The 17,429-nt window shown below is 52.8% G+C and overlaps 3 long non-coding RNA genes across 4 annotated transcripts in view; all 3 read right to left on the bottom strand.

Annotated features, from left to right (window-relative positions):
* LOC140399944 (uncharacterized) overlaps positions 1 to 17,429 on the bottom strand; it is a 220,487-nt gene that overhangs the window by 63,178 nt on the left and 139,880 nt on the right. The window lies entirely within an intron of this gene.
* LOC140399937 (uncharacterized) lies at positions 7,084 to 8,425 on the bottom strand. The gene is made up of 2 exons (XR_011937922.1): positions 7,909 to 8,425; positions 7,084 to 7,334 (listed from the first exon to the last, which is right to left on the bottom strand). It is a non-coding gene; the product is annotated as an uncharacterized lncRNA (long non-coding RNA).
* On the bottom strand, positions 14,365 to 17,389 carry LOC140399943 (uncharacterized). 2 transcript variants are annotated; one of them, XR_011937924.1, is made up of 3 exons: positions 17,312 to 17,389; positions 15,490 to 16,569; positions 14,365 to 15,437 (listed from the first exon to the last, which is right to left on the bottom strand). It is a non-coding gene; the product is annotated as an uncharacterized lncRNA (long non-coding RNA). The 2 variants fall into 2 exon arrangements; XR_011937923.1 differs by having other exon boundaries at positions 14,365 to 16,569.

The following is a 17,429-nucleotide window of genomic DNA, read 5'->3' on the forward strand; positions in this document are numbered from 1 at the left end:
GGTGTAGGAAGGCCGGACGTCACAAGGGGGGCGTGGCGGTCAGCACCGCTGCCAGGGACCCGGGTTAGATTCCGGCCTCGGAGTCACTGTCTGTGCGGAGTCTGCACGTTCTCCCCCCGTGTCTGCGTGGGTTTCCTCCGGGCGCTCCGGTTTCCTCCCACAGTCCAAAGATGTGCAGGTTAGGTGGATTGGCCGTGCTAAATTGTCCCTTACTGTCCAAAGATGTGCAGGTTAGGTGGATTGGCCGTGCTAAATTGTCCCTTAGTGTCCAAAGATGTGCAGGTTGGGTGGATTGGCCGTGCTAAATTGTCCCTTAGTGTCCAAAGATGTGCAGGTTGGGTGGATTGGCCGTGCTAAATTGTCCCTTAGTGTCCAAAGATGTGCAGGTTAGGTGGATTGGCCGTGCTAAATTGCCCCTTAGTGTCCAAAGATGTACAGGTTGGGTGGATTGGCCGTGCTAAATTGTCCCTTAGTACCCAAAGATGTGCAGGTTAGGTGGATTGGCCGTGCTAAATTGCCCCTTAGTGTCCAAAGATGTGCAGGTTAGGTGGATTGACCGTGCTAAATTATCCCTTAGTGTCCAAAGATGTGCAGGTTGGGTGGATTGGCCGTGCTAAATTGTCCCTTAGTGTCCAAAGATGTGCAGGTTAGGTGGATTGGCCGTGCTAAATTGTCCCTTAGTGTCCAAAGATGTGCAGGTTAGGTGGATTGGCCGTGCTAAATTGTCCCTTAGTGTCCAAAGATGTGCAGGTTAGGTGGATTGGCCATGCTAAATTGTCCCTTAGTGTCCAAAGATGTGCAGGTTAGGTGGATTGGCCGTGCTAAATTGTCCCTTAGTGTCCAAAGATGTGCAGGTTAGGTGGATTGGCCGTGCTAAATTGTCCCTTAGTGTCCAAAGATGTGCAGGTTAGGTGGATTGGCCGTGCTAAATTGTCCCTTAGTGTCCAAAGATGTGCAGGTTAGGTGGATTGGCCGTGCTAAATTGTCCCTTAGTGTCCAAAGATGTGCAGGTTAGGTGGATTGGCCGTGCTAAATTGCCCCTTAGTGTCCAAAGATGTGCAGGTTAGGTGGATTGGCCGTGCTAAATTGTCCCTTAGTGTTCAAAGATGTGCAGGTTAGGTGGATTGGCCGTGCTAAATTGTCCCTTAGTGTCCAAAGATGTGCAGGTTAGGTGGATTGGCCGTGCTAAATTGCCCCTTAGTGTCCAAAGATGTGCAGGTTAGGTGGATTGGCCGTGCTAAATTGCCCCTTAGTGTCCAACGATGTGCAGGTTAGGTGGATTGGCCGTGCTAAATTGTCCCTTAGTGTCCAAAGATGTTCAGGTTAGGTGGATTGGCCGTGCTAAATTGTCCCTCAGTGTCCAAAGATGTGCAGGTTAGGTGGATTGGCCGTGCTAAATTGTCCCTTAGTGTCCAAAGATGTTCAGGTTAGGTGGATTGGCCGTGCTAAATTGTCCCTCAGTGTCCAAAGATGTGCAGGTTAGGTGGATTGGCCGCGCTAAATTAGCCCTTCGTGTCCAAAGATTTTTTTTAAATATAAGTTTAGAGTACCCAATTCATTTTTTCCAATTAAGCGACAATTTAGCGCGGCCAATCCACCTACCCTGCACATTTTTGGGTTGTGGGGGCGAGACCCACGCAGACACGAGGAGAATGTGCAAACTCCACACGGACAGTGACCCAGAGCCGGGATCGAACCAGGGACCTCGGCGACGTGTGGCAGCAGGGCTGACCCACTGCGCCACCGTGCGGCCCTTAAGTGTCCAATGATGTGGTTAGGTGAAATGAAATGAAAATTGCTTATTGTCACAAGTAGGCTTCAATGAAGTTACTGTGAAAAGCCCCTAGTCGCCACATTCCGGCGCCTGTTCGGGGAGGCTGGTACGGGAATCGAACCGTGCTGCTGCCCTGCCTTAGTCTGCTTTCAAAGCCAGCGATTTAGCCCAGTGTGCTAAACGAGACCAGGATTAAAGTGTAGGAATAGGGATGTTTTATTGCAATTGTATAGGGCATTCTGAGGCCACACCTGGAATATTCTGGGCAGTTCTGGAGTCCTTATCTGAGGAAGGATGTTCTTGCTTTGGAGGGAGTGCAGCGAAGGTTTAGATTATCATAGATTATCATAGAATTTACAGTGCAGAAGGAGGCCATTCGGCCCATCGAGTCTGCACCGGCTGTTAGAAAGAGCACCCCACCCAAGGTCAACACCTCCCCCCTATCCCCATAACCCAGTAACCCCCACCCAACACTAAGGGCAATTTTGGACACTAAGGGACAATTTAGCACGGCCGATCCACCTAACCTGCACATCTTTGGACACTAAGGGACAATTTATCACGGCCGATCCACCTAACCTGCACATCTTTGGACTAGTGGAGGAAACCGGAGCACCCGGAGGAAACCCACGCAGACACGGGGAGGATGTGCAGACTCCGCACAGACAGTGACCCAAGCCGGGAATCGAACCTGGGACCCTGGGGCTGTGAAGCAATTGTGCTATCCACAATGCTACCGTGCTGCCAAAGTGGGACTGTCGTATAAGGAGAGACTAAGTGGGTTCGGATTATATTCATTGGAGTTTAGACGAGTGAGAGGGGATCTCATAGAAGCTTACAAAATTCTAACAGGATTAGACGGGGAGATTCAGAAAGAATGTCCCCGATGGTGGGGGGAGTCCAGAACTAGGGGTCATAGTTTGAGGGTCAGGGGGTAAACCTTTTAGGACTGAGGTGAGGAGAAATGTCTTCACCCAGAGAGAGCGGTGAATCTGTGGAATTCGCTCCCGCAGAAAGTAGTTGAGGCCAAAACGCTGTCATTTCGAGAAGGAATTTGATACAGCTCTTGGGGGATAAAGGGATCGAGGGATGTGGGGGGGAGGCGGGATCAGGGTATTGAACTCGATGGTCAGCCATGATCAGAATGAATGGGGGGGCAGGCTCGAAGGGCCGAACGGCCTCCTCCTGCGCCTATTTTCTATGTATCTTTCTATGTAGAGTGTCCAGGGGTGATGTTAAGTGTTCGGGTTCCAGTGGTGACATTGGCGCCAGTAGTGTGCCCAGTGGCAGCACCAGTAGTGTGCCCAGTGGCAGTGCCAGTAGTGTGCCCAGTGGCAGTGCCAGTAGTGTGCCCAGTGGCAGTGCCAGTAGTGTGCCCAGTGGCAGCACCAGTAGTGTGCCCAGTGGCAGTGCCAGTAGTGTGCCCAGTGGCGGCACCAGTAGTGTGCCCAATGGCAGTGCCAGTAGTGTGCCCAGTGGCAGCACCAGTAGTGTTCCCAGTGGCAGTGCCAGTAGTGTGCCCAGTGGCAGTGCCAGTAGTGTGCCCAGTGGCAGCACCAGTAGTGTGCCCAGTGGCAGCACCAGTAGTGTGCCCAATGGCAGCACCAGTAGTGTGCCCAATGGCAGTGCCAGTAGTGTGCCCAGTGGCAGCACCAGTAGTGTGCCCAGTGGCAGCACCAGTAGTGTGCCCAGTGGCAGTGCCAGTAGTGTGCCCAGTGGCAGCGCCAGTAGTGTGCCCAGTGGCAGTGCCAGTAGTGTGCCCAGTGGCAGCACCAGTAGTGTGCCCAGTGGCAGCACCAGTAGTGTGCCCAGTGGCAGTGCCAGTAGTGTGCCCAGTGGCAGCGCCAGTAGTGTGCCCAGTGGCAGCACCAGTAGTGTGCCCAGTGGCAGCACCAGTAGTGTGCCCAGTGGCAGCGCCAGTAGTGTGCCCAGTGGCAGCGCCAGTAGTGTGCCCAGTGGCAGCGCCAGTAGTGTGCCCAGTGGCAGTGCCAGTAGTGTGCCCAGTGGCGGCACCAGGGCCAGTTGACACAAAGGAGGGCCATGTGGCGACCTCAGCGCCACTCGGGGCTCAGTGTTAATAACGTGGGCCGGTGCAGACTCGATGGGCCAAATGGCCTTCCTCTGCACTGTAAATTCTATGATTAATTGGGGGGGGGGGGGGGGGGGCGTTCAGCGGTAATAATGTGGTCCGATGGTGACTTATAAGAACTAGGAGCAGGAGTCGGCCATCTGGCCCCTCGAGCCTGCTCCACCATTCAATGAGATCATGGCTGATCTTTTTGCGGACTCAGCTCCACTTTCCCGGCCCGAACACCATTAATCCCTTTATTCTTCAAAAAAACTATCCGTCGTTATCTTAAAAACATTGAATGAAGGAGCCTCAGCTGCTTCACTGGGCAAGGAATTCCAGAGATTCACAACCCTCTGGGTGAAGAAGTTCCCCCTACTTGATTGGCAGTCGAGGATCCGCTGGCCATGTCAATGATAATAGGGCGGACTCCCGGTGACGTCAATGGCAGTAGACTCTAGCTGGGGGAGGGGGGATTCAGTGCCAGTAATGGACCCATTAGTACGTCAGTACCAGTGCGGGGGGGGGGGGGGGGGGGGGGGCGGGCGTTCAGTTCCACAGCAATATGTCAATCGGCCATCAGCAGATTATCGCACCCGACTGATATGCACCCGGCCTATTGTCAGCCGCCCAGATCGAGCCAGACTCTCGAACGGCCAGAGTTTCTGCTGCTACCTTATCCGGGGGGGGGGGGGGGGGGGGGGCAGGTTATGTGCAGCCCACGCCACCTGGGGCGGGCTCAGGTGTCCTGTCAAACGGTCATCATCGGACGATCCTCCCCCCCCCCCCCCACCCCACCCTCTCCCGGGAGGGGATCACTGACAGAAAGCCAGAGGAAATTCCGAAAGGGTGCAAAGGGAGCAGGGATAGAAACAGGTGTAAACTGTTCAATAAATGCGTTCGATAAATGTGTTAAACCTATCTCCAAGTCTGAACCTTCCTTTGTCAGAGCAGACATCAATGAAGCAGCTTATGCTACAGGAAGAAGCATAACGCAACATGGTACCAGTGAGTGCCTGTTGAATCTATATAGTTCAACTCAGCGAGGTCCGTGACTACCAGCAACAGCACCCAGGCAAGATGATCGAGATTCCGGTTCCTCAGCAGCTCAGGTGCGCGACACTTGGAGAGAAGGACAGGGGCAGATCAGGAAGCATCACACCCGCCGCGTGGCTTAGAGCAGACTGGTTAGTTCGACTGAGTTACTACAGCAAGATCAGCAGGAGAGTCGAACTCAAGTAGGAGAATTGTTAACTGTTCAATAAACGTGTTGAAGCTATCTCCAAGTCGGAACCTTCCTTTGTCAGAGCACATATCAAGGAAGCAGCTTATGCTACATGAAGAGGCAGAACACAACACCAGGCACCCCCGAGGCACATCAGCAGCAAAGATTCCAGGCGGAGGCAATTGAAGCTGCCAGAGAGACGCACGCTCGCGACAATGGACCAGAGGGAATCGGGAATCGGAGCCCAACAGTTTAATCTATCTTCGTGGGTAGGTAGAAGAACCAAGTCTTGGGTGTTTCTAGTATTATATATTTTGGGTTAATTGTGTGTTCAATAAGGACGGCACGGTGGCGCAGTGGTTAGCACTTCTGCCTCACGGCTCTGAGGTCCCAGGTTCGATCCCAGCCCCGGGTCACTGTCCGTGTGGAGTTTGCACATTCTCCCCCGTGTCTGCGTGGGTCTCGCCCCCGCAACCCAAAAGATGCGAATGGATCAGTCTGAAGAATGGAAGAGAAGAAAAAGCCATTGGGATGGTATGCCTGTGCACAGTTTTGTGTCTCGTCAGCAATGCGACCTCGTGCCAGCTGGTGGCGACAGAGATCTACCATGTGACTCGAGACACCTGCCAGTTGGTCGTAAGTCGTACAAGAGGATAGTCGCACTAGAAGTAGCTCCAGGAGAATTTGCTGAATTCATTTATTCGTTACGGTCTGTATTATAGTTCATTAATTATCTTTCCGTGTGTTGGTTAATAAATCATTCTACGAATTCCCGCGACTGCTGCCACGCACGGTACAGGACAGGGTGCTCTCGGGGGTGTGGGTTGGAGAGGGGAAGATCTCGGCAACATACCAGGTGATGCAGGAGGAGCAGGAGGCCTCGATGGAGGCGCTGAAAGGTAAGTGGGAGGAGGAGTTGGGGGAGGAGATCGAGGAGGGGACGTGGGCAGATCCCCTTGGGAGGGTGAACTCTTCCTCTTCGTGCGCGAGGCTCAGCCTCATACAGTTTAAGGTGCTGCACAGGGCACACATGACCGGGACAAGGATGAGTCGGTTTTTTGGGGGTGAGGACAGGTGTGTTAGGTGCTCAGGGAGCCCAGCAAACCACACCCATATGCTCTGGGCATGCCCAGTGTTGGAGGAATTCTGGAAGGGCGTAGCGAGGACAGTGTCGAGGGTGGTAGGATCCAGGGTCAAACCGGGCTGGGGGCTCGCAATATTTGGGGTTGCAGGGGAGCCGGGAGTGCAGGAGGCGAAAGAGGCTGGTATTCTGGCATTTGCGTCCCTGGTAGCCCGGCGAAGGATTCTTCTTCAGTGGAAGAATGCGCGGCCCCCAAGCGTGGAATCCTGGATCAACGATATGGCAGGGCTTATTAAATTGGAGAGGGTGAAATTTGCCTTAAGGGGATCGGTGCAAGGGTTCTTTACGCGGTGGCAACCATTCTTGGACTTCCTGGCAGAACGGTAGACAATGGTCAGCGGCAGCAGCCCGGGGTGGGGGGGGGGGGTTCTATTTTATTTTTGTTTGTCTATACTGGGGGATCTGATATGTTTGCTATATGTTTCGGCGGGTGTTAATTTATTATTTATGTATAGGGGGGAGGGGGGCACGGGGTTGTTTTGTTTTGTATTTAATTCTATTGGGTTCCTTTTACATTTTGTTATTGATATTTTGTGAAAACTTTAATAAAAATTATTTTCAACAAAAAAAAAATCATTCTATTAGTTAAAGAACGAGATGATCTGCGTGCATCTGTACGACGGCCATAACAGCAATGACATGGTAAAATGGTGCACACTTCACGAGTTGCGATTGCTCCTCACAGCCAAAGAAAATATGGGCTAAGATTTTCGTGCCCTTCCCCGAACTCGTTATACCAGATACCAGTGATGAATTATAACATATTTATCTCCGAGGTAAGTCTTGCCTGCACCTTTGCAGGAGACAGTCAACAATTTTTGTAACGCCAAAAGAATGAAAAAGAAATACATAACAAAAATATGTAACGGCATTAGTTTGAAGGGGGTATTTTACATTTATTCACCAGACCGAACAAATCCCCCAAATCTAGTACAGTACAGTGATCGTTATTCCACACATACATAGAACCACAGATTCCCTATAGCGCAGAAGGAGGCCATTCGGCCCATCGAGTCTGCACCGACCCTCCGAAAGAGCACCCTGCCTAGGCCCACTCCCCTCCCTTATCCCCGAAAGCCCACCTAACTGTAAGACACGAAAGGACAATTTAGCACGGCCAATCCACCTAACCTGCACATCTTTGGACACTAAGGGACAATTTAGCGCGGCCAATCCACCTAACCTGTACATCTTTGGACACTAAGGGACAATTTAACACGGCCAATCCACCTAACCGGCACATCTTTGGACACTAAGGGACAATTTAGCACGGCCAATCCACCTAACCCGCACATCTTTGGACACTAAGGGACAATGTAGCACGCCCAATCCACCTAACCTGCACATCTTTAGACATTTAAGGGACAATTTAGCACGGCCAATCCACCCAATCTGCACATCTTTGGACACTTAAGGGACAATTTAGCACGCCCAATCCACCTAACCTGCACATCTTTGGACACTAAGGGACAATTTAGCACGCCCAATCCACCTAACCTGCACATCTTTGGACACTAAGGGACAATTTAGCACGCCCAATCCACCTAACCTGCACATCTTTGGACACTAAGGGACAATTTAGAACGGCCAATCCATCTAACCTGCACATCTTTGGACACTAAGGGGCAATTTAGCACGGCCAATCCACCTAACCTGCACATCTTTGGACACGAAGGGACAATGTAGCACGCCCAATCCACCTAACCTGCACATCTTTAGACACTTAAGGGACAATTTAGCACGGCCAATCCACCCAATCTGCACATCTTTGGACACTTAAGGGACAATTTAGCACGGCCAATCCACCTAACCTGCACATCTTTGGACACTAAGGGACAATTTAGCATGGCCAATCCACCTAACTTGCACATCTTTGGGCACTATGGGACAATACGGGGCAGCACGGTGGGGCAGTGGTTAGCACTGCTGCCTCACGGCGCCGAGGTCCCAGGTTCGATCCCGGCTCTGGGTCACTGTCCGTGTGGAGTTTGCACATCCTCCTCGTGTCTGCGTGGGTTTCGCCCCCACAACCCAAAGATGTGCAGGTTAGGTGGATTGGCCGTGCTAAATTGTCCCTTAGTGTCCAAAGATGTGCAGGTTAGGTGGATTGGCCGTGCTAAATTGTCCCTTAGTGTCCAAAGATGTGCAGGTTAGGTGGATTGGCCGTGCTAAATTGTCCCTTAGTGTCCAAAGATGTGCAGGTTAGGTGGATTGGCCGCGCTAAGTTGTCTCTTAGTGTCCAAAGATGTGCAGGTTAGGTGGATTGGCCGTGCTAAATTGTCCCTTAGTGTCCAAAGATGTGCAGGTTAGGTGGATTGGCCGTGCTAAATTGTCCCTTAGTGTCCAAAGATGTGCAGGTTAGGTGGATTGGCAGTGCTAAATTGTCTCTTAGTGTCCAAAGATGTGCAGGTTAGGTGGATTGGCCGTGCTAAATTGTCCCTTAGTGTCCAAAGATGTGCAGGTTAGGTGGATTGGCCGTGCTAAATTGTCCCTTAGTGTTCAAAGATGTGCAGGTTAGGTGGATTGGCCGTGCTAAATTGTCCCTTAGTATCCAAAGATGTTCAGGATAGGTGGATTGGCCGTGCTAAATTGTCCCTTAGTGTCCAAAGATGTGCGGGTTAGGTGGATTGGCCGTGCTAAATTGCCCCTTAGTGTCCAAAGATGTTCAGGATAGGTGGACTGGCCGTGCTAAATTGCCCCTTAGTGTCCAAAGATGTGCGGGTTAGGTGGATTGGCCGTGCTAAATTGTCCCTTAGTGTCCAAAGATGTGCAGGTTGGGTGGATTGGCCGTGCTAAATTGTCCCTTAGTGTCCAAAGATGTACAGGTTGGGTGGATTGGCCGTGCTAAATTGCCCCTTAGTGTCCAAAGATGTGCAGGTTAGGTGGATTGGCCGTGCTAAATTGCCCCTTAGTGTCCAAAGATGTGCAGGTTGGGTGGATTGGCCGTGCTAAATTGTCCGTTAGTGTCCAAAGATGTGCAGGTTGGGTGGATTGGCCGTGCTAAATTGTCCCTTAGTGTCCAAAGATGTGCAGGTTAGGTGGATTGGCCGCGCTAAATTAGCCCTTCGTGTCCAAAGATTTTTTTAAAATATAAGTTTAGAGTACCCAATTCATTTTTTCCAATTAAGCGACAATGTAGCGCGGCCAATCCACCTACCCTGCACATTTTTGGGTTGTGGGGGCGAGACCCACGCAGACACGGGGAGAATGTGCAAACTCCACACGGACAGTGACCCAGAGCCGGGATCGAACCAGGGACCTCGGCGACGTGTGGCAGCAGGGCTGACCCACTGCGCCACCGTGCGGCCCTTAAGTGTCCAATGATGTGGTTAGGTGAAATGAAATGAAAATCGCTTATTGTCACAAGTCGGCTTCAAAGGAAGTTACTGTGAAAAGCCCCTAGTCGCCACATTCCGGCGCCTGTTCGGGGAGGCCGGTATGGGAATTGAACCGTGCTGCTGGCCTGACTTGGTCTGCTTTAAAAGCCAGCGATTTAGCCCAGTGTGCTAAACGAGACCAGGATTAAAGTGTAGGAATAGGGATGTTTTATTGCAATTGTATAGGTTATTCTGAGGCCACACCTGGAATATTCTGGGCAGTTCTGGAGTCCTTATCTGAGGAAGGATGTTCTTGCTTTGGAGGGAGTGCAGCGAAGGTTTAGATTATCGTAGATTATCATAGAATTTACAGTGCAGAAGGAGGCCATTCGGCCCATCGAGTCTGCACCGGCTGTTAGAAAGAGCACCCCACCCAAGGTCAACACCTCCCCCCTATCCCCATAACCCAGTAACCCCCACCCAACACTAAGGGCAATTTTGGACACTAAGGGCAATTTAGCACGGCCGATCCACCTAACCTGCACATCTTTGGACTGTGGGAGGAAACCGGAGCACCCGGAGGAAACCCACGCACACACGGGGAGGATGTGCAGACTCCGCACAGACAGTGACCCAAGCGGGAATCGAACCTGGGACCCTGGGGCTGTGAAGCAATTGTGCTATCCACAATGCTACCGTGCTGCCCAAGTGGGACTGTCGTATAAGGAGAGACTAAGTGGGTTCGGATTATATTCATTGGAGTTTAGACGAGTGAGAGGGGATCTCATAGAAGCTTACAAAATTCTAACAGGATTAGACGGGGAGACTCAGAAAGAATGTCCCCGATGGTGGGGGGGGGGGGGGGAGTCCAGAACTAGGGGTCATAGTTTGAGGGTCAGTGGGTAAACCTTTTAGGACTGAGGTGAGGAGAAATTTCTTCACCCAGAGAGAGCGGTGAATCTGTGGAATTCGCTCCCGCAGAAAGTAGTTGAGGCCTAAACGCTGTCATTTCGAGAAGGAATTTGATACAGCTCTTGGGGGATAAAGGGATCGAGGGATGTGGGGGGGAGGCGGATCAGGGTATTGAACTCGATGGTCAGCCATGATCAGAATGAATGGGGGGGCAGGCTCGAAGAGCGAACGGCCTCCTCCTGCTCCTATTTTCTATGTATCTTTCTATGTAGAGTGTCCAGGGGTGATGTTAAGTGTTCGGGTTCCAGTGGTGACATTGGCACCAGTAGTGTGCCCAGTGGCAGCGCCAGTAGTGTGCCCAGTGGCAGCGCCAGTAGTGTGCCCAGTGGCAGCGCCAGTAGTGTGCCCAGTGGCAGCGCCAGTAGTGTGCCCAGTGGCAGCGCCAGTAGTGTGCCCAGTGGCAGTGCCAGTAGTGTGCCCAGTGGCAGCGCCAGTAGTGTGCCCAGTGGCAGCACCAGTAGTGTGCCCAGTGGCAGCACCAGTAGTGTGCCCAGTGGCAGCGCCAGTAGTGTGCCCAGTGGCAGCGCCAGTAGTGTGCCCAGTGGCAGTGCCAGTAGTGTGCCCAGTGGCGGCACCAGGGCCAGTTGACACAAAGGAGGGCCATGTGGCGACCTCAGCGCCACTCGGGGCTCAGTGTTAATAACGTGGGCCGGTGCAGACTCGATGGGCCAAATGGCCTTCCTCTGCACTGTAAATTCTATGATTAATTGGGGGGGGGGGGGGGGCGTTCAGCGGTAATAATGTGGTCCCGATGGTGACTTATAACAACTAGGAGCAGGAGTCGGCCATCTGGCCCCTCGAGCCTGCTCCGCCATTCAATGAGATCATGGCTGATCTTTTTGCGGACTCAGCTCCACTTTCCCGGCCCGAACACCATTATCCCTTTATTCTTCAAAAAACTATCCGTCGTTATCTTAAAAACATTGAATGAAGGAGCCTCAGCTGCTTCACTGGGCAAGGAATTCAGAGATTCACAACCCTCTGGGTGAAGAAGTTCCCCCTACTTGATTGGCAGTCGAGGATCCGCTGGCCATGTCAATGATAATAGGGCGGACTCCCGGTGACGTCAATGGCAGTAGACTCTAGCTGGGGGAGGGGGGGATTCAGTGCCAGTAATGGACCCATTAGTACGTCAGTACCAGTGCGGGGGGGGGGGGGGGGGGGGTGGGGGGGGGGTTCAGTTCCACAGCAATATGTCAATCGGCCATCAGCAGATTATCGCACCCGACTGATATGCACCCGGCCTATTGTCAGCCGCCCAAATCGAGCCAGACTCTCGAACGGCCAGAGTTTCTGCTGCTACCTTATCCGGGGGGGGGGGCAGGTTATGTGCAGCCCACGCCACCTGGGGCGGGCTCAGGTGTCCTGTCAAACGGTCATCATCGGGCGATCCTCCCCCCCCCCCCACCCTCTCCCGGGAGGGGATCACTGACAGAAAGCCAGAGGAAATTCCGAAAGGGTGCAAAGGGAGCAGGGATAGAAACAGGTGTAAACTGTTCAATAAATGCGTTCGATAAATGTGTTAAACCTATCTCCAAGTCTGAACCTTCCTTTGTCAGAGCAGACATCAATGAAGCAGCTTATGCTACAGGAAGAAGCATAACGCAACATGGTACCAGTGAGTGCCTGTTGAATCTATATAGTTCAACTCAGCGAGGTCCGTGACTACCAGCAACAGCACCCAGGCAAGATGATCGAGATTCCGGTTCCTCAGCAGCTCAGGTGCGCGACACTTGGAGAGAAGGACAGGGGCAGATCAGGAAGCATCACACCCGCCGCGTGGCTTAGAGCAGACTGGTTAGTTCGACTGAGTTACTACAGCAAGATCAGCAGGAGAGTCGAACTCAAGTAGGAGAATTGTTAACTGTTCAATAAACGTGTTGAAGCTATCTCCAAGTCGGAACCTTCCTTTGTCAGAGCACATATCAAGGAAGCAGCTTATGCGACATGAAGAGGCAGAACACAACACCAGGCACCCCCGAGGCACATCAGCAGCAAAGATTCCAGGCGGAGGCAATCGAGACATCGGAGAAGGAAGGAAGCTGCCAGCGAGACGCACGCTCGCGACAATGGACCAGAGGGAATCGGGAATCGGAGCCCAACAGTTTAATCTATCTTCGTGGGTAGGTAGAAGAATCAAGTCTTGGGTGTTTCTAGTATTATATATTTTGGGTTAATTGTGTGTTCAATAAGGACGGCACGGGGGCGCAGTGGTTAGCACTTCTGCCTCACGGCTCCGAGGTCCCGGGTTCGATCCCGGCCCCGGGTCACTGTCCGTGTGGAGTTTGCACATTCTCCCCCCTGTCTGCGTGGGTCTCGCCCCCGCAACCCAAAAGATGCGAATGGATCAGTCTGAAGAATGGAAGAGAAGAAAAAGCCATTGGGATGGTATGCCTGTGCACAGTTTTGTGTCTCGTCAGCAATGCGACCTCGTGCCAGCTGGTGGCGACAGAGATCTACCATGTGACTCGAGACACCTGCCAGTTGGTCGTAAGTCGTACAAGAGGATAGTCGCACTAGAAGTAGCTCCAGGAGAATTTGCTGAATTCATTTATTCGTTACGGTCTGTATTATAGTTCATTAATTATCTTTCCGTGTGTTGGTTAATAAATCATTCTACGAATTCCCGCGACTGCTGCCACGCACGGTACAGGACAGGGTGCTCTCGGGGGTGTGGGTTGGAGAGGGGAAGATCTCGGCAACATACCAGGTGATGCAGGAGGAGCAGGAGGCCTCGATGGAGGCGCTGAAAGGTAAGTGGGAGGAGGAGTTGGGGGAGGAGATCGAGGAGGGGACGTGGGCAGATCCCCTTGGGAGGGTGAACTCTTCCTCTTCGTGCGCGAGGCTCAGCCTCATACAGTTTAAGGTGCTGCACAGGGCACACATGACCGGGACAAGGATGAGTCGGTTTTTTGGGGGTGAGGACAGGTGTGTTAGGTGCTCAGGGAGCCCAGCAAACCACACCCATATGCTCTGGGCATGCCCAGTGTTGGAGGAATTCTGGAAGGGCGTAGCGAGGACAGTGTCGAGGGTGGTAGGATCCAGGGTCAAACCGGGCTGGGGGCTCGCAATATTTGGGGTTGCAGGGGAGCCGGGAGTGCAGGAGGCGAAAGAGGCTGGTATTCTGGCATTTGCGTCCCTGGTAGCCCGGCGAAGGATTCTTCTTCAGTGGAAGAATGCGCGGCCCCCAAGCGTGGAATCCTGGATCAACGATATGGCAGGGCTTATTAAATTGGAGAGGGTGAAATTTGCCTTAAGGGGATCGGTGCAAGGGTTCTTTACGCGGTGGCAACCATTCTTGGACTTCCTGGCAGAACGGTAGACAATGGTCAGCGGCAGCAGCCCGGGGTGGGGGGGGGGGGTTCTATTTTATTTTTGTTTGTCTATACTGGGGGATCTGATATGTTTGCTATATGTTTCGGCGGGTGTTAATTTATTATTTATGTATAGGGGGGAGGGGGGCACGGGGTTGTTTTGTTTTGTATTTAATTCTATTGGGTTCCTTTTACATTTTGTTATTGATATTTTGTGAAAACTTTAATAAAAATTATTTTCAACAAAAAAAAAATCATTCTATTAGTTAAAGAACGAGATGATCTGCGTGCATTTGTACGACGGCCATAACAGCAATGACATGGTAAAATGGTGCACACTTCACGAGTTGCGATTCGCTCCTCACAGCCAAAGAAAATATGGCTAAGATTTTCGTGCCCTTCCCCAAACTCGTTATACCAGATACCAGTGATGAATTATACATATTTTTCTCCGAGGTAAGTCTTGCCTGCATCTTTGCAGGAGACAGTCAACAATTTTGTAACGCCAAAAGAATGAAAAGAAATACATAACAAAAATATGCAACGGCATTAGTTTGAAGGGGGTATTTTACATTTATTCACCAGACCGAACAAATCCCCCAAATCTAGTACAGTACAGTGATCGTTATTCCACACATACATAGAACCACAGATTCCCTATAGCGCAGAAGGAGGCCATTCGGCCCATCGAGTCTGCACCGACCCTCCGAAAGAGCACCCTGCCTAGGCCCACTCCCCTCCCTTATCCCCGAAAGCCCACCTAACTGTAAGACACGAAAGGACAATTTAGCACGGCCAATCCACCTAACCTGCACATCTTTGGACACTAAGGGACAATTTAGCACGGCCAATCCACCTAACCTGTACATCTTTGGACACTAAGGGACAATTTAACACGGCCAATCCACCTAACCGGCACATCTTTGGACACTAAGGACAATTTAGCACGGCCAATCCACCTAACCCGCACATCTTTGGACACTAAGGGACAATGTAGCACGCCCAATCCACCTAACCTGCACATCTTTAGACATTTTAAGGGACAATTTAGCACGGCCAATCCACCCAATCTGCACATCTTTGGACACTTAAGGGACAATTTAGCACGCCCAATCCACCTAACCTGCACATCTTTGGACACTAAGGGACAATTTAGCACGGCCAATCCATCTAACCTGCACATCTTTGGGACACTAAGGGGCAATTTAACACAGCCAATCCACCCAACCTGCACATCTTTGGACACTAAGGGACAATTTAGCACGGCCAATCACCTAACCTGCACATCTTTGGACACTAAGGGACAATTTAGCATGGCCAATCCACCTAACTTGCACATTTTTGGGCACTATGGGACAATACGGGGCAGCACGGTGGGGCAGTGGTTAGCACTGCTGCCTCACGGCGCCGAGGTCCCAGGTTCGATCCCGGCTCTGGGTCACTGTCCGTGTGGAGTTTGCACATCCTCCTCGTGTCTGCGTGGGTTTCGCCCTCACAACCCAAAGATGTGCCGGGTTAGGTGGATTGGCCAACGCTAAATTGCCCCTTAATTGGAAAAATGAATTGGGTACTCTAAATTTATATTTAAAAAAAAAACTGAGGGACAATACTGCACGGCCAATCCACCTAACCTGCACATCTTTGGACACTAAGGGGCAATTTAGCACGGCCAATCCACCTAACCTGCACATCTTTGGACTGTGGGAGGAAACACCGGAGCACCCGGAGGAAACCCACGCAGACAGGGGGGGGGGGGGGGGGGAGAACGTGCAGACTCCGCACAGACAGTCACCCGAGGCCGGAATTGAGCCTGGGGATAAGGTGGGGGAGTGGGCCTGGGTAGGGACCCTATGATTCGATGAGAGATAACTTTGCCAGCAATGGCCACGTTCTGTGAATGAAGGAGGATTCAAAACGCCAGGATCTGTTCGTACAAGAAACAGAACTGGACGTGGATGGATGAACTTACTCCCAGAGGCCTGCCCGACGAGATCACGAAGGTTTAGAAAAGAAGAAACTGAGAAGCTCCCGATTTACATCACAAATCCCAAGTGAAAAGGAGCCGGGCCTACCCAAACAACCGCAGCCTAGAGCAGCAATGACTCCTGCAGCCGGGGTTACATCAGATTCGGGTCAAGTGGAGCCTTTGGGCCGACGCGATTCTGCGCCAGCGAGGCCCGCGGCCTTTTGACTGCCCGCTGCTGGCTCACCGAGCTTGGCCCAAGTTACGCCACGGGGTTTGACCCCGAGGCTCCATCCGGTGAGCGGGAAACCATCGCCCGCTCCCTGAAAGCCGCCCCCCCCCCCCTTCAAAAGCCCCCACGTGCGCCCCGCCGGTTTGTCGGCGTCAACACCGAGCCAACACGCACGTCACATGGTTCCCCCTCTGCCCGCCCCACCCTCCAACTCGCCATGGCGTTGTGCTTGAGAGGAGAGGCTTCAAATTGCACCCCCCCCCCTCCCCCCAACAGTGACGCAAGACGGCAGGCTTGGAAGAAGGCCGCGAAACAGGTTTGATTCCCGGCCTACGTCAGGTTCGCCGACCTCACTGAGTCGAGTGGAGTTGGGGGTTGGGGGGGGTCAGGGGCGCACATGGTCCTCAGTACACGTAAGGAAAGATCCGGTAGGGGACCCTCTTGCAGTACTCGCTCAGGCCGAGCCGTACTTCCTCCGACACAGGTGCTCATCCCTCGCCTCCGGTGGATCAGCAGGACGGTGAAATAGCCGACGTAGAAATAGGGGAGGGCGTGCGCCAGACCTGGAGGAGGGAAAGAACAGGCACGTCAGCTGAGGGAGTTACGGCACCTCCCGAACTATCGAGGAGGAAGAGTGGGACACCTTCGAATCTCGGCATCCTTAGCCCCGGGAACGGTGAGGCCAACTACGGCAAGACAACCGCTATTCCAGCGGCGTTTGGTGGGAAACACAGGCCTTCCCGCTCTCATTCCCACACCAGGATAGGGAGAGAGAAGGTCCACAGCGCAGGCGAGGCCCTTCGGCCACAGAAAAACGAGCTAACCCAGCCAACTCCCACTCCACACTTTCCACCATTTGGTCCGCGGGTTAGGGCCCTCGAGGCGCCTCTCCGGACGCCTACGAATGAGATGGCCGTTTCTGTCTCCCCCTGTGCCAGTTACAGACCCTGCTCCACCCCTCCCCCCCCCCCGCCGCCCCTAATCCTACAGCCAATCACTTTAAAATCTATGACCCCCACCCACTCGCACACTGGTTATTGACCCCTCGACTAAGGGGAAAATTCCCTTCCTATCCACCCTCCCTCATAACTTTGTACACCTCAATGGGCGGAGGACCTCTCTGTGCCATTGTTGCACAGACCCTACCGTGCCCCCCCCCCCCCCCCCCCCCCCCCGCCAATCCCCCAGATTAGCCCTCAACTCAACCGTGGAGTTCTGGGCCTTTGGCTAAATGGCTCCCCCCCCCCCCACCCACCCACCAGTCAGGAAGACAGCCCACCATTTCGACAGGCGCTCAGGACTCACCGCAGGGCAGCGACCACGCCAACGCCATGATCAGGTCTCCGAGGTAGTTGGGGTGTCGCACCAGGCCCCACCCGCCCCCGCGCCGATGTGTTCTGCCTCCGGATCCTGTGGCCCGAGA

Source organism: Scyliorhinus torazame, chromosome 24, assembly GCF_047496885.1.
Source record: "Scyliorhinus torazame isolate Kashiwa2021f chromosome 24, sScyTor2.1, whole genome shotgun sequence".
In the NCBI taxonomy this organism is placed as follows: domain Eukaryota; kingdom Metazoa; phylum Chordata; class Chondrichthyes; order Carcharhiniformes; family Scyliorhinidae; genus Scyliorhinus; species Scyliorhinus torazame.